Source organism: Oreochromis aureus, linkage group 16 (assembly GCF_013358895.1).
Source record: "Oreochromis aureus strain Israel breed Guangdong linkage group 16, ZZ_aureus, whole genome shotgun sequence".
Lineage (NCBI taxonomy): Eukaryota > Metazoa > Chordata > Actinopteri > Cichliformes > Cichlidae > Oreochromis > Oreochromis aureus.
The window spans coordinates 7,767,111-7,782,176 of NC_052957.1; the positions used below are offsets into that span (position 1 = coordinate 7,767,111).

General features: G+C 41.9%; 1 protein-coding gene across 1 annotated transcript in view; it reads left to right on the forward strand.

Moving 5' to 3' along the window:
* The first annotated feature begins 727 nt into the window (after positions 1-727).
* Positions 728-15,066, forward strand: part of LOC116335007 (inactive dipeptidyl peptidase 10-like) — a 46,540-nt gene continuing 32,201 nt past the window's right edge. The window contains exons 1-2 of the mRNA XM_039599642.1: positions 728-735; positions 999-1,080. The gene's annotated coding sequence lies outside the window, so the exon portion shown is untranslated. The remainder of the gene's footprint in view (positions 736-998; positions 1,081-15,066) is intronic.

The following is a 15,066-nucleotide window of genomic DNA, read 5'->3' on the forward strand; positions in this document are numbered from 1 at the left end:
TGTGTGATAAAGTACTCTCATCATAGGTTCTATGACAGAACAGTAAAGCATTGTTCCCATTTCACTGTAATTTATCTAAAACTGAAAACCATCCCGTGTTATTGCTGTCACTGTCCAATTAAATACAGAGAATTTGAGGCTGCACAAGTATCACAGGTCTACAGATGAAGTAGAAGCACACTGATGAAAAGCAAATCATTTTTTTTAAACTGCAGCTATATCCTTGGTATAAACAATAACTAGTTGTCAACCCTTGGAAAACAAAATTATCAGCATTTTAAGTGAAAATCAAAATTTCTAGTAAATTCAGACTTCTCTGTTGCTTCAATAGAAAGCCAAAAGGTTTCATTAACTTTTGTTCTCCTTTGTGAATGAAAGCAGAATTACCAATTAAAGAACTAAAGCACTACCCTGCAATCAACAGTTCAGCTGCCATATCCCATTGGAGACTATAGTTTCCTTACCAAATTGAACTGTTTGCATTGTTGTCTTATTTGCACATAAACAGCATATATCACACTGTTATTGGCAGTCTCCAAGAGAATAAAGACGACTAAAATACCATGAAAAGTATTTTGTGGTGTGTTTTCTACATTAGTCTCAGAATGTGCATTTGCTGACTTCTTGGCTGCTTTTATTCATGAGAAAAATCACATTTTTTGTTTGTGTGTTTGATTTTTAGGTCTACCAGCACTCTTTCCTGGCATCATACCTCCTCTACAATCTATACACAAGGTAACATAGAAATAAATCCTAAATAATATAATGGGATGATTTCTTTTTCATTTGTACATCCTTTAAGAGCACCAGTGTCACACATATTAGGACAAAAATGTCAACATGCTATCTTTAACAGATGAATATACTGTTATATAATATAGGTTAAAATTTAAACTGATGGGGCAGAGCTAATGTTCACTTCACTGAGATTTCATTGACAGTGTGTCAGTGATTGCTAGACTGATTTTGTGATACTTTTATCATTACCATTACATCAGGGAGGTGCGGGAGCTCAATCCTCCGGAGGTGTCTGACTCAGTGCTCCAGTTTGCTTCATGGGGTGTTCGGGGTCAACAGCTGGTAAGTGACTATAGAGTTTTATAAAGGTGACTAAATCTTAAAACAACCATGCCTGAATTATATTCTTAATCTCTTATTGATTCAGTGGTTGATTTAACTCAGGATTTATTCCCTTAGTTTTCATAGGCTTTCCCGGATGTTTGGTTTATTGGTTGTCACATTAATTAAAGCCATGCACTAGCTGTTCTTCCTGAAGTCCACCAAAAATGTAATGTTGATGTAAAACTGTTGTTAAAGGGTTTTATACACAGCCCCACACTTTCAGAGGCTAAAAAAAGACTGACTAACTGACTGATAAACAGTTTCGTTATTCACTGAAACTCTCAATATGAGGTCCACAGGAATGTCAATGCAAGTTAGAGTTGCAATCACTGGGCCAAAGAAACCTTAAATAAATCTGTCACAGAGATAGCAAAAATTAAAAAGTGATAAAATCAAGAATCTGGTTCATTATTTAAAACAAGAAATGGACACGACCAGAGATGGGCAGTAACGCGTTACTTGTAACGCGTTACTGTAATCCGATTACTTTTTTCAAGTAACGAGTAATGTAAGGGATTACCATTGCAAAAACAGTAATTAGATTACCGTTACTTTCACGTAGGAACGCTGCGTTACTGCGTTACTAAAACCGTGAGTTTTTTGCCAGAATGTCTCATGACAGTGACGTAAGCGAGTGCGACTTTCGTGACAACAGCTGTCTGCAGATCAACAATGGATAATATATCAAGTACGGGAGAGAGTATGAGCATGCAGTGTTTAAAGCGTGGAAGTACTGACCTTACTTTGAGTTTGATTCCATAAAAAGTGACAAAAACATTAGCGTCCGTTGTGCGTGGGAAGAAAACTTCTTTTTACAGCGAAAAACACCCCCTAAACTTCCAAGCAAGCACCGAGTGCGCTACGACTGTAATGGGAAATTGACAGAGAAACTCGTGGAGTCTTCAACTGACCGCTGCGGCACACCTGCACCAGGGTAAACCTCCACCTACCCCAGTCCTGCTTTACAGGTGAAAATAGAGCAACTAGCCTTTGACTTTATTTATTTTCTGCTGTGTTTTACTTGCATCTATTTGAAAGAGTGAGTGTAAACACACAAAAAAAATTATTTTATGTGCTGGAATGTGCAGAAAATAGGTTTAAATGTTAAACAAATTTCTTCCAGTCAGAGAATGTTGCATATAATTTAATTTTTGCTTGATGCATAAAGTTAAAAGATTAAAACTAATAAAACCAAGTTTTAAGAGACTTTTCCATTTGATTACATTTTGTATGATGGATTATGCAGAAAAAGTAGAATTGGGCTGAAAGATCTATCGCTTTATTACCTATTCAGGTTGTAAATCGTGTTTTTAAAAAGTAACTAAGTAACTAGGTAATTAATTACTTTTGAAAATAAGTAATCAGTAAAGTAATGGGATTACTTTTTTGGGGAAGTAATCAGTAATTAGTTACTGATTACTTTTTTCAAGTAACTTGACCAACACTGGACACGACAAGGACCCCTTCACAACATCTAACCGAGTGAAGAACATTCTTGAGGAGGGAAGTGCAGCGTCTACAGTCCAGAGATACTTTTATGAATGGAAATACAAAAGGCTCCAAAACACTGGATACACTCAGAAACAAGAAGGCAAGATTAGAGTGTGCCAGAGAAAATCTAAAAGAGCCTGCAGAGTTCAGAAAGAGAAAACAATATTTGGAGAGATGAAACCAAGATGAACTTGTATCAGAATGATAGCAAGAGAAAAGTATGGATATGGAAAGATAAACAAAGCAAAGCAAAGGCTTCAAACTGGACACATTCAAAACCAATCCATTATTCGTTATCTATTTAACCACTGATTGCAACTCGTTAAATGTAACTTATCACGCTTCATCTTCTAAGGTCTGCATTTATTCAGTATGCATCTCTTCCTCAGCGACTGCAGCACAGCACAGATCATTCCAGCCCATAATTCTTTTCATCTCATAAATATTACAGTTAAACAAATGCATGCAAAATATTCACAATAAAATCCTGCCTCTGGAAAAACAATACATAAATTAAAGCTGCAAGCAGCGATATGAGGGCCCTCGCACCCCCGGCGCGTCGAGCCAAGCCCAACACCTAAAACCAGCGCTTCCGATCTGATGTCACATTGATGGAATTCATGCATTTAACCACCAGCTAAAATTTCATCTCATTCAACCATTATTATAGTCGTCCCACTAGGTGGCGCTCTAACCATTACTGACAAATGGCATAACAAACATTTCCGAGCTCGAGTCTCATCACGCCTGCGACCTTTGGGAGAGATTGGACATTGTGTTTTTGAGCGACAGCAGGTTACTGCTTTTGGCGAGTGATTGAAACTCCACGTGCCGCCATGACCACCCGTTTCCCAGAACGTAAAAGCTTCGCAATTTAACATCACAAAGGTCTTTAGATTCCACACACAGGAGATCACGTAAATCTAATGAAATCCCTTGGAGGAGTTCGTCAAAGTATGAGGCCTGAAAAGAGGGGAAAATGTCGCCAAATTTACACATTAATTTTAAAATGGCTGACTTCCTGTTGGATTTGGGATATTGCTCCAAGAGACTTTTTGTACATCTTGATATCTCCAATAAGCTTGCCAGGTTTCAAACTCATACATAAAACACAGAGCAGGGGCTGTTGTTTTGAAATTTTGTAGGGGGCGCTGTGGAGCCATTTTGCGCTCTTCAAGGAAAATGAACATATAAAAGAAATCCCTCATCACATTAGAGGTGTGCGCCAAATTTCAAGACTTTTAAACTTTTCAAGCCCCTCAAAAGCCACTTCATCTTTCATGGTGAACTGCGCTGCCACCAGGGTGCGCCGTTCAGTTTATAGTCACAATTTTCTCACTGAAGCATCAAGAGGGACTGATGGTGATATTCACCGCTTTTGAGGTGGCCATGATGAACCTGTGAAAATCAGTACAACAAAATGAAAGACATGACATTTCCTGGTGCCACTAGGTGGCGCTCTACGTATTCCTGACAATGGGCATATCAATCTGTTCAGGGCGGGTCTGACATCATCCCTGTAAAATCTGGTACTGATCAGATTGGATTTCATTGAGTTACACTAATTTGTTTCTTCATGGCGAGACCTCAATGTTCGCCATGCTGCTGGGGTCACACCCTTCAGCGAAAACTCACAGTTTTCTCTGTAACCCAAGACCAACTCCTTAAGGCTTTCCTGGAGAAATTTGAGGCTGCAGATGTCACCCATTACAATACTGTACCCCAAAGTGTAAAACATGACATTTCCTGTTCCCACTAGGTGGCGCTGTCCCTGGTGTCAAATATGGCAGTTGAAATATGTTCAGGGGTGGAGCCTTATCATATGTGTCCACTTTGGTCAAGGTCGGACAATGTATGACAGAACGAGAGGCAATAAGATTTTCATGGCGAGTCATCGAAATTCGCCGTGGCGCCACGGCCTCACAGTAACCCGAAAACTCAAAAGCTCCGCAATTTAACATGGCCCAGGTGTGTAGTTGACACTGACCAAATATGAAGCTTGTACGATGAAATTCCAATGAGGAGTTCGCAAAGTTCGAGGCATGGAAATGGCAAAATTAGAGCCAAAATGTCACCTTCACTTCCAAATGGCGGACTTCCTGTTGGGTTTAGGACATGGCCATAATAGACTTTTATGTGCGTCTCCGAACGTTAGATAAGTGTTCGAGTTTTATACATGTAGGTCATACCCATCTCGGGGCTCGCGTTTTCATTTTTCTAGGTGGCGCTACTGAGCCAATTTTCCCTGGACATGTCTAGGGACATTAAAATACGTAAATTTTCACCAGACCTGACGCGTCTGCAAAATTTCATGAGTTTTCGAGCATGTTTAGGCCCTCAAAAGGCCGATTCATTTGCCGAAATAATAATAATAATAATAATTAAAGCTGCAAGCAGCGATATGAGGGCCCTCGCACCCCGGCGGCGTCGAGCCAAGCCCAACACCTAAAACCAGCGCTTCCGATCTGATGTCACATTGATGGAATTCATGCATTTAACCACCAGCTAAAATTTCATCTCATTCAACCATTATTATAGTCGTCCCACTAGGTGGCGCTCTAACCATTACTGACAAATGGCATAACAAACATTTCCGAGCTCGAGTCTCATCACGCCTGCGACCTTTGGGAGAGATTGGACATTGTGTTTTTGAGCGACAGCAGGTTACTGCTTTTGGCGAGTGATTGAAACTCCACGTGCCGCCATGACCACCCCCGTTTCCCAGAACGTAAAAGCTTCGCAATTTAACATCACAAAGGTCTTTAGATTCCACACACAGGAGATCGCGTAAATCTAATGAAATCCCTTGGAGGAGTTCGTCAAAGTATGAGGCCTGAAAAGAGGGGAAAATGTCGCCAAATTTACACATTAATTTTAAAATGGCTGACTTCCTGTTGGATTTGGGATATTGCTCCAAGAGACTTTTTTGTACATCTTGATATCTCCAATAAGCTTGCCAGGTTTCAAACTCATACATAAAACACAGAGCAGGGGCTGTTGTTTTGAAATTTTGTAGGGGGCGCTGTGGAGCCATTTTGCGCTCTTCAAGGAAAATGAACATATAAAAGAAATCCCTCATCACATTAGAGGTGTGCGCCAAATTTCAAGACTTTTAAACTTTTCAAGCCCTCAAAAGCCACTTCATCTTTCATGGTGAACTGCGCTGCCACCAGGGTGCGCCGTTCAGTTTATAGTCACAATTTTCTCACTGAAGCATCAAGAGGGACTGATGGTGATATTCACCGCTTTTGAGGTGGCCATGATGAACCTGTGAAAATCAGTACAACAAAATGAAAGACATGACATTTCCTGGTGCCACTAGGTGGCGCTCTACGTATTCCTGACAATGGGCATATCAATCTGTTCAGGGCGGGTCTGACATCATCCCTGTAAAATCTGGTACTGATCAGATTGGATTTCATTGAGTTACACTAATTTGTTTCTTCATGGCGAGACCTCAATGTTCGCCATGCTGCTGGGGTCACACCCTTCAGCGAAAACTCACAGTTTTCTCTGTAACCCAAGACCAACTCCTTAAGGCTTTCCTGGAGAAATTTGAGGCTGCAGATGTCACCCATTACAATACTGTACCCCAAAGTGTAAAACATGACATTTCCTGTTCCCACTAGGTGGCGCTGTCCCTGGTGTCAAATATGGCAGTTGAAATATGTTCAGGGGTGGAGCCTTATCATATGTGTCCACTTTGGTCAAGGTCGGACAATGTATGACAGAACGAGAGGCAATAAGATTTTCATGGCGAGTCATCGAAATTCGCCGTGGCGCCACGGCCTCACAGTAACCCGAAAACTCAAAAGCTCCGCAATTTAACATGGCCCAGGTGTGTAGTTGACACTGACCAAATATGAAGCTTGTACGATGAAATTCCAATGAGGAGTTCGCAAAAGTTCGAGGCATGGAAATGGCAAAATTAGAGCCAAAATGTCACCTTCACTTCCAAATGGCGGACTTCCTGTTGGGTTTAGGACATGGCCATAATAGACTTTTATGTGCGTCTCCGAACGTTAGATAAGTGTTCGAGTTTTATACATGTAGGTCATACCCATCTCGGGGCTCGCGTTTCTCATTTTTCTAGGTGGCGCTACTGAGCCAATTTTCCCTGGACATGTCTAGGGACATTAAAATACGTAAATTTTCACCAGACCTGACGCGTCTGCAAAATTTCATGAGTTTTTCGAGCATGTTTAGGCCCTCAAAAGGCCGATTCATTTGCCGAAATAATAATAATAATAATAATAATAATAATAATAATAATAATAATAATAATAATAATAATAATAATAAGAAACAGAGCAGATACAATAGGGCCTTCGCGCACTTTTGTGCTCGGGCCCTAATTAAAGCTGCAAGCAGCGATATATGAGGCCCCTCGCACCCGCGGCGTCGAGCCAAGCCCAACACCTAAAACCAGCGCTTCCGATCTGATGTCACATTGATGGAATTCATGCATTTAACCACCAGCTAAAATTTCATCTCATTCAACCATTATTATAGTCGTCCCACTAGGTGGCGCTCTAACCATTGCTGACAAATGGCATAACAAACATTTCCGAGCTCGAGTCTCATCACGCCTGCGACCTTTGGGAGAGATTGGACATTGTGTTTTTGAGCGACAGCAGGTTACTGCTTTTGGCGAGTGATTGAAACTCCACGTGCCGCCATGACCACCCGTTTCCCTGAACGTAAAAGCTTCGCAATTTAACATCACAAAGGTCTTTAGATTCCACACACAGGAGATCGCGTAAATCTAATGAAATCCCTTGGAGGAGTTCGTCAAAGTATGAGGCCTGAAAAGAGGGAAAATGTCGCCAAATTTACACATTAATTTTAAAATGGCTGACTTCCTGTTGGATTTGGGATACTGCTCCAAGAGACTTTTTGTACATCTTGATATCTCCAATAAGCTTGCCAGGTTTCAAACTCATACATAAAACACAGAGCAGGGGCTGTTGTTTTGAAATTTTGTAGGGGCGCTGTGGAGCCATTTTGCGCTGTTCAAGGAAAATGAACATATAAAAACAAATCCCTCATCACATTAGAGGTGTGCGCCAAATTTCAAGACTTTTTAAACTTTTCAAGCCCTCAAAAGCCACTTCATCTTTCATGGTGAACTGCGTTGCCACCAGGGTGCGCCGTTCAGTTTATAGTCACAATTTTCTCACTGAAGCATCAAGAGGGACTGATGGTGATATTCACCGCTTTTGAGGTGGCCACGATGAACCTGTGAAAATCAGTACAACAAAATGAAAGACATGACATTTCCTGGTGCCACTAGGTGGCGCTCTACGTATTCCTGACAATGGGCATATCAATCTGTTCAGGGCGGGTCTGACATCATCCCTGTAAAATGTGGTACTGATCAGATTGGATTTCATTGAGTTACACTAATTTGTTTCTTCATGGCGAGACCTCAATGTTCGCCATGCTGCTGGGGTCACACCCTTCAGCGAAAACTCACAGTTTTCTCTGTAACCCAAGACCAACTCCTTAAGGCTTTCCTGGAGAAATTTGAGGCTGCAGATGTCACCCATTACAATACTGTACCCCAAAGTGTAAAACATGACATTTCCTGTTCCCACTAGGTGGCGCTGTCCCTGATGTCAAATATGGCAGTTGAAATATGTTCAGGGGTGGAGCCTTATCATATGTGTCCACTTTGGTCAAGGTCGGACAATGTATGACAGAACGAGAGGCAATAAGATTTTCATGGCGAGTCATCGAAATTCGCCGTGGCGCCACGACCTCACAGTAACCCGAAAACTCAAAAGCTCCGCAATTTAACATGGCCCAGGTGTGTAGTTGACACTGACCAAATATGAAGCTTGTACGATGAAATTCCAATGAGGAGTTCGCAAAAGTTCGAGGCATGGAAATGGCAAAATTAGAGCCAAAATGTCACCTTCACTTCCAAATGGCGGACTTCCTGTTGGGTTTAGGACATGGCCATAATAGACTTTTATGTGCGTCTCCGAACGTTAGATATGTGTTCGAGTTTTATACATGTAGGTCATACCCATCTCGGGGGCTCGCGTTTCTCATTTTTCTAGGTGGCGCTACTGAGCCAATTTTCCCTGGACATGTCTACGGACATTAAAATACGTAAATTTTCACCAGACCTGACGAGTCTGCAAAATTTCATGAGTTTTCGAGCATGTTTAGGCCCTCAAAAGGCCGATTCATTTGCCGAAAAATAATAATAATAATAATAATAATAATAATAATAATAATAATAATAATAATAATAATAATAATAATAAGAAACAGAGCAGATACAATAGGGCCTTCGCACTTTTGTGCTCGGGCCCTAATTAAAGCTGCAAGCAGCGATATGAGGGCCCTCGCACCCCGGCGCGTCGAGCCAAGCCCAACACCTAAAACCAGCGCTCCGATCTGATCTGATGTCACATTGATGGAATTCATGCATTTAACCACCAGCTAAAATTTCATCTCATTCAACCATTATTATAGTCGTCCCACTAGGTGGCGCTCTAACCATTACTGACAAATGGCATAACAAACATTTCCGAGCTCGAGTCTTATCACGCCTGCGACCTTTGGGAGAGATTGGACATTGTGTTTTGAGCGACAGCAGGTTACTGCTTTTGGCAAGTGATTGAAACTCCACGTGCCGCCATGACCACCCCGTTTCCCTGAACGTAAAAGCTTCGCAATTTAACATCACAAAGGTCTTTAGATTCCACACACAGGAGATCGCGTAAATCTAATGAAATCCCTTGGAGGAGTTCGTCAAAGTATGAGGCCTGAAAAGAGGGAAAATGTCGCCAAATTTACACCTTAATTTTAAAATGGCTGACTTCCTGTTGGATTTGGGATATTGCTCCAAGAGACTTTTTGTACATCTTGATATCTCCAATAAGCTTGCCAGGTTTCAAACTCATACATAAAACACAGAGCAGGGGCTGTTGTTTTGAAATTTTGTAGGGGGCGCTGTGGAGCCATTTTGCGCTATTCAAGGAAAATGAACATATAAAAAGAAATCCTCATCACATTAGAGGTGTGCGCCAAATTTCAAGACTTTTAAACTTTTCAAGCCCCTCAAAAGCCACTTCATCTTTCATGGTGAACTGCGTTGCCACCAGGGTGCGCCGTTCAGTTTATAGTCACAATTTTCTCACTGAAGCATCAAGAGGGACTGATGGTGATACTCACCGCTTTTGAGGTGGCCACGATGAACCTGTGAAAATCAGTACAACAAAATGAAAGACATGACATTTCCTGGTGCCACTAGGTGGCGCTCTACGTATTCCTGACAATGGGCATATCAATCTGTTCAGGGCGGGTCTGACATCATCCCTGTAAAATCTGGTACTGATCACATTGGATTTCATTGAGTTACACTAATTTGTTTCTTCATGGCGAGACCTCAATGTTCGCCATGCTGCTGGGGTCACACCCTTCAGCGAAAACTCACAGTTTTCTCTGTAACCCAAGACCAACTCCTTAAGGCTTTCCTGGAGAAATTTGAGGCTGCAGATGTCACCCATTACAATACTGTACCCCAAAGTGTAAAACATGACATTTCCTGTTCCCACTAGGTGGCGCTGTCCCTGATGTCAAATATGGCAGTTGAAATATGTTCAGGGGTGGAGCCTTATCATATGTGTCCACTTTGGTCAAGGTCGGACAATGTATGACAGAACGAGAGGCAATAAGATTTTCTTGGCGAGTCATCGAAATTCGCCGTGGCGCCACGGCCTCACCGTATCCGAAAACTCAAAAGCTCCGCAATTTAACATGGCCCAGGTGTGTAGTTGACACTGACCAAATATGAAGCTTGTACAATGAAATTCCAATGAGGAGTTCGAAAAAGTTCGAGGCATGGAAATGGCAAAATTAGAGCCAAAATGTCACCTTCACTTCCAAATGGCGGACTTCCTGTTGGGTTTAGGACATGGCCATAATAGACTTTTTGTGCGTCTCTGAACGTTAGATATGTGTTTCGAGTTTTATACATGTAGGTCATACCCATCTCGGGGCTCGCGTTTCTCATTTTTCTAGGTGGCGCTACTGAGCCAATTTTCCCTGGACATGTCTCACGGACATTAAAATACGTAAATTTTCACCAGACCTGACGCGTGTGCAAAATTTCATGAGTTTTGAGCATGTTTAGGCCCTCAAAAGGCCGATTCATTTGCCGAAATAATAATAATAATAATAATAATAATAATAATAATAATAATAATAATAATAAGAAACAGAGCAGATACAATAGGGCCTTCGCACTTTCGTGCTCGGGCCCTAATTAAAGCTGCAAGCAGCGATATGAGGGCCCTCGCGACCCCGGGCGGCGTCGAGCCAAGCCCAACACCTAAAACCAGCGCTTCCGATCTGATGTCACATTGATGGAATTCATGCATTTAACCACCAGCTAAAATTTCATCTCATTCAACCATTATTATAGTCGTCCCACTAGGTGGCGCTCTAACCATTACTGACAAATGGCATAACAAACATTTCCGAGCTCGAGTCTCATCACGCCTGCGACCTTTGGGAGAGATTGGACATTGTGTTTTTGAGCGACAGCAGGTTACTGCTTTTGGCGAGGGATTGAAACTCCACGTGCCGCCATGACCACCCCCGTTTCCCTGAACGTAAAAAGCTTCGCAATTTAACATCACAAAGGTCTTTAGATTCCACACACAGGAGATCGCGTAAATCTAATGAAATCCCTTGGAGGAGTTCGTCAAAGTATGAGGCCTGAAAAGAGGGAAAATGTCGCCAAATTTACACATTGATTTTAAAATGGCTGACTTCCTGTTGGATTTGGGATATTGCTCCAAGAGACTTTTTGTACATCTTGATATCTCCAATAAGCTTGCCAGGTTTCAAACTCATACATAAAACACAGAGCAGGGGCTGTTGTTTTGAAATTTTGTAGGGGCGCTGTGGAGCCATTTTGCGCTGTTCAAGGAAAATGAACATATAAAAAGAAATCCTCATCACATTAGAGGTGTGCGCCAAATTTCAAGACTTTTAAACTTTTCAAGCCCCTCAAAAGCCACTTCATCTTTCATGGTGAACTGCGCTGCCACCAGGGTGCGCCGTTCAGTTTATAGTCACAATTTTCTCACTGAAGCATCAAGAGGGACTGATGGTGATATTCACCGCTTTTGAGGTGGCCACGATGAACCTGTGAAAATCAGTACAACAAAATGAAAGACATGACATTTCCTGGTGCCACTAGGTGGCGCTCTACGTATTCCTGACAATGGGCATATCAATCTGTTCAGGGCGGGTCTGACATCATCCCTGTAAAATCTGGTACTGATCACATTGGATTTCATTGAGTTACACTAATTTGTTTCTTCATGGCGAGACCTCAATGTTCGCCATGCTGCTGGGGTCACACCCTTCAGCGAAAACTCACAGTTTTCTCTGTAACCCAAGACCAACTCCTTAAGGCTTTCCTGGAGAAATTTGAGGCTGCAGATGTCACCCATTACAATACTGTACCCCAAAGTGTAAAACATGACATTTCCTGTTCCCACTAGGTGGCGCTGTCCCTGGTGTCAAATATGGCAGTTGAAATATGTTCAGGGGTGGAGCCTTATCATATGTGTCCACTTTGGTCAAGGTCGGACAATGTATGACAGAACGAGAGGCAATAAGATTTTCATGGCGAGTCATCGAAATTCGCCGTGGCGCCACGGCCTCACAGTAACCCGAAAACTCAAAAGCTCCGCAATTTAACATGGCCCAGGTGTGTAGTTGACACTGACCAAATATGAAGCTTGTACGATGAAATTCCAATGAGGAGTTCGCAAAAGTTCGAGGCATGGAAATGGCAAAATTAGAGCCAAAATGTCACCTTCACTTCCAAATGGCGGACTTCCTGTTGGGTTTAGGACATGGCCATAATAGACTTTTATGTGCGTCTCCGAAAGTTAGATATGTGTTCGAGTTTTATACATGTAGGTCATACCCATCTCGGGGCTCGCGTTTCTCATTTTTCTAGGTGGCGCTACTGAGCCAATTTTCCCTGGACATGTCTACGGACATTAAAATACGTAAATTTTCACCAGACCTGACGCGTCTGCAAAATTTCATGAGTTTTCGAGCATGTTTAGGCCCTCAAAAGGCCGATTCATTTGCCGAAATAATAATAATAATAATAATAATAATAATAATAATAATAATAATAATAATAATAATAATAATAAGAAACAGAGCAGATACAATAGGGCCTTCGCACTTTTGTGCTCGGGCCCTAATAATAATAATAATAATTAAAGCTGCAAGCAGCGATATGAGGGCCCTCGCACCCCCGGCGCGTCGAGCCAAGCCCAACACCTAAAACCAGCGCTTCCGATCTGATGTCACATTGATGGAATTCATGCATTTAACCACCAGCTAAAATTTCATCTCATTCAACCATTATTATAGTCGTCCCACTAGGTGGCGCTCTAACCATTACTGACAAATGGCATAACAAACATTTCCGAGCTCGAGTCTCATCACGCCTGCGACCTTTGGGAGAGATTGGACATTGTGTTTTTGAGCGACAGCAGGTTACTGCTTTTTGGCGAGTGATTGAAACTCCACGTGCCGCCATGACCACCCGTTTCCCTGAACGTAAAAGCTTCGCAATTTAACATCACAAAGGTCTTTAGATTCCACACACAGGAGATCGCGTAAATCTAATGAAATCCCTTGGAGGAGTTCGTCAAAGTATGAGGCCTGAAAAGAGGGAAAATGTCGCCAAATTTACACATTAATTTTAAAATGGCTGACTTCCTGTTGGATTTGGGATATTGCTCCAAGAGACTTTTTGTACATCTTGATATCTCCAATAAGCTTGCCAGGTTTCAAACTCATACATAAAACACAGAGCAGGGGCTGTTGTTTTGAAATTTTGTAGGGGGCGCTGTGGAGCCATTTTGCGCTGTTCAAGGAAAATGAACATATAAAAGAAATCCTCATCACATTAGAGGTGTGCGCCAAATTTCAAGACTTTTAAACTTTTCAAGCCCCTCAAAAGCCACTTCATCTTTCATGGTGAACTGTGTTGCCACCAGGGTGCGCCGTTCAGTTTATAGTCACAATTTTCTCACTGAAGCATCAAGAGGGACTGATGGTGATATTCACCGCTTTTGAGGTGGCCACGATGAACCTGTGAAAATCAGTACAACAAAATGAAAGACATGACATTTCCTGGTGCCACTAGGTGGCGCTCTACGTATTCCTGACAATGGGCATATCAATCTGTTCAGGGCGGGTCTGACATCATCCCTGTAAAATCTGGTACTGATCACATTGGATTTCATTGAGTTACACTAATTTGTTTCTTCATGGCGAGACCTCAATGTTCGCCATGCTGCTGAAGTCACACCCTTCAGCGAAAACTCACAGTTTTCTCTGTAACCCAAGACCAACTCCTTAAGGCTTTCCTGGAGAAATTTGAGGCTGCAGATGTCACCCATTACAATACTGTACCCCAAAGTGTAAAACATGACATTTCCTGTTCCCACTAGGTGGCGCTGTCCCTGGTGTCAAATATGGCAGTTGAAATATGTTCAGGGGTGGAGCCTTATCATATGTGTCCACTTTGGTCAAGGTCGGACAATGTATGACAGAACGAGAGGCAATAAGATTTTCATGGCGAGTCATCGAAATTCGCCGTGGCGCCACGGCCTCACAGTAACCCGAAAACTCAAAAGCTCCGCAATTTAACATGGCCCAGGGGTGTAGTTGACACTGACCAAATATGAAGCTTGTACGATGAAATTCCAATGAGGAGTTCGCAAAAGTTCGAGGCATGGAAATGGCAAAATTAGAGCCAAAATGTCACCTTCACTTCCAAATGGCGGACTTCCTGTTGGGTTTAGGACATGGCCATAATAGACTTTTACGTGCGTCTCGAACGTTAGATATGTGTTCGAGTTTTATACATGTAGGTCATACCCATCTCGGGGCTCGCGTTTCTCATTTTTCTAGGTGGCGCTACTGAGCCAATTTTCCCTGGACATGTCTACAGACATTAAAATACGTAAATTTTCACCAGACCTGACGCGTGTGCAAAATTTCATGAGTTTTCGAGCATGTTTAGGCCCTCAAAAGGCCGATTCATTTGCCGAAATAATAATAATAATAATAATAATAATAATAATAATAATAATAATAATAATAATAATAATAATAATAAGAAACAGAGCAGATACAATAGGGCCTTCGCACTTTTGTGCTCGGGCCCTAATAATAATAATAATAATAATAATAATAAGAAGAAACAGAGCAGATACAATAGGGCCTTCGCACTTTTGTGCTCGGGCCCTAATAAATCATCCTTGAAGAGTCAGAAATCACAAACTATATGAAATGTAATTTGATATACAAGTTTAAGCTTTTCCCGTGACCACCAGGAATGAAAATGAGCTATATTCCATCCCATCATGAATTTCTTAACATTGCTTTAGG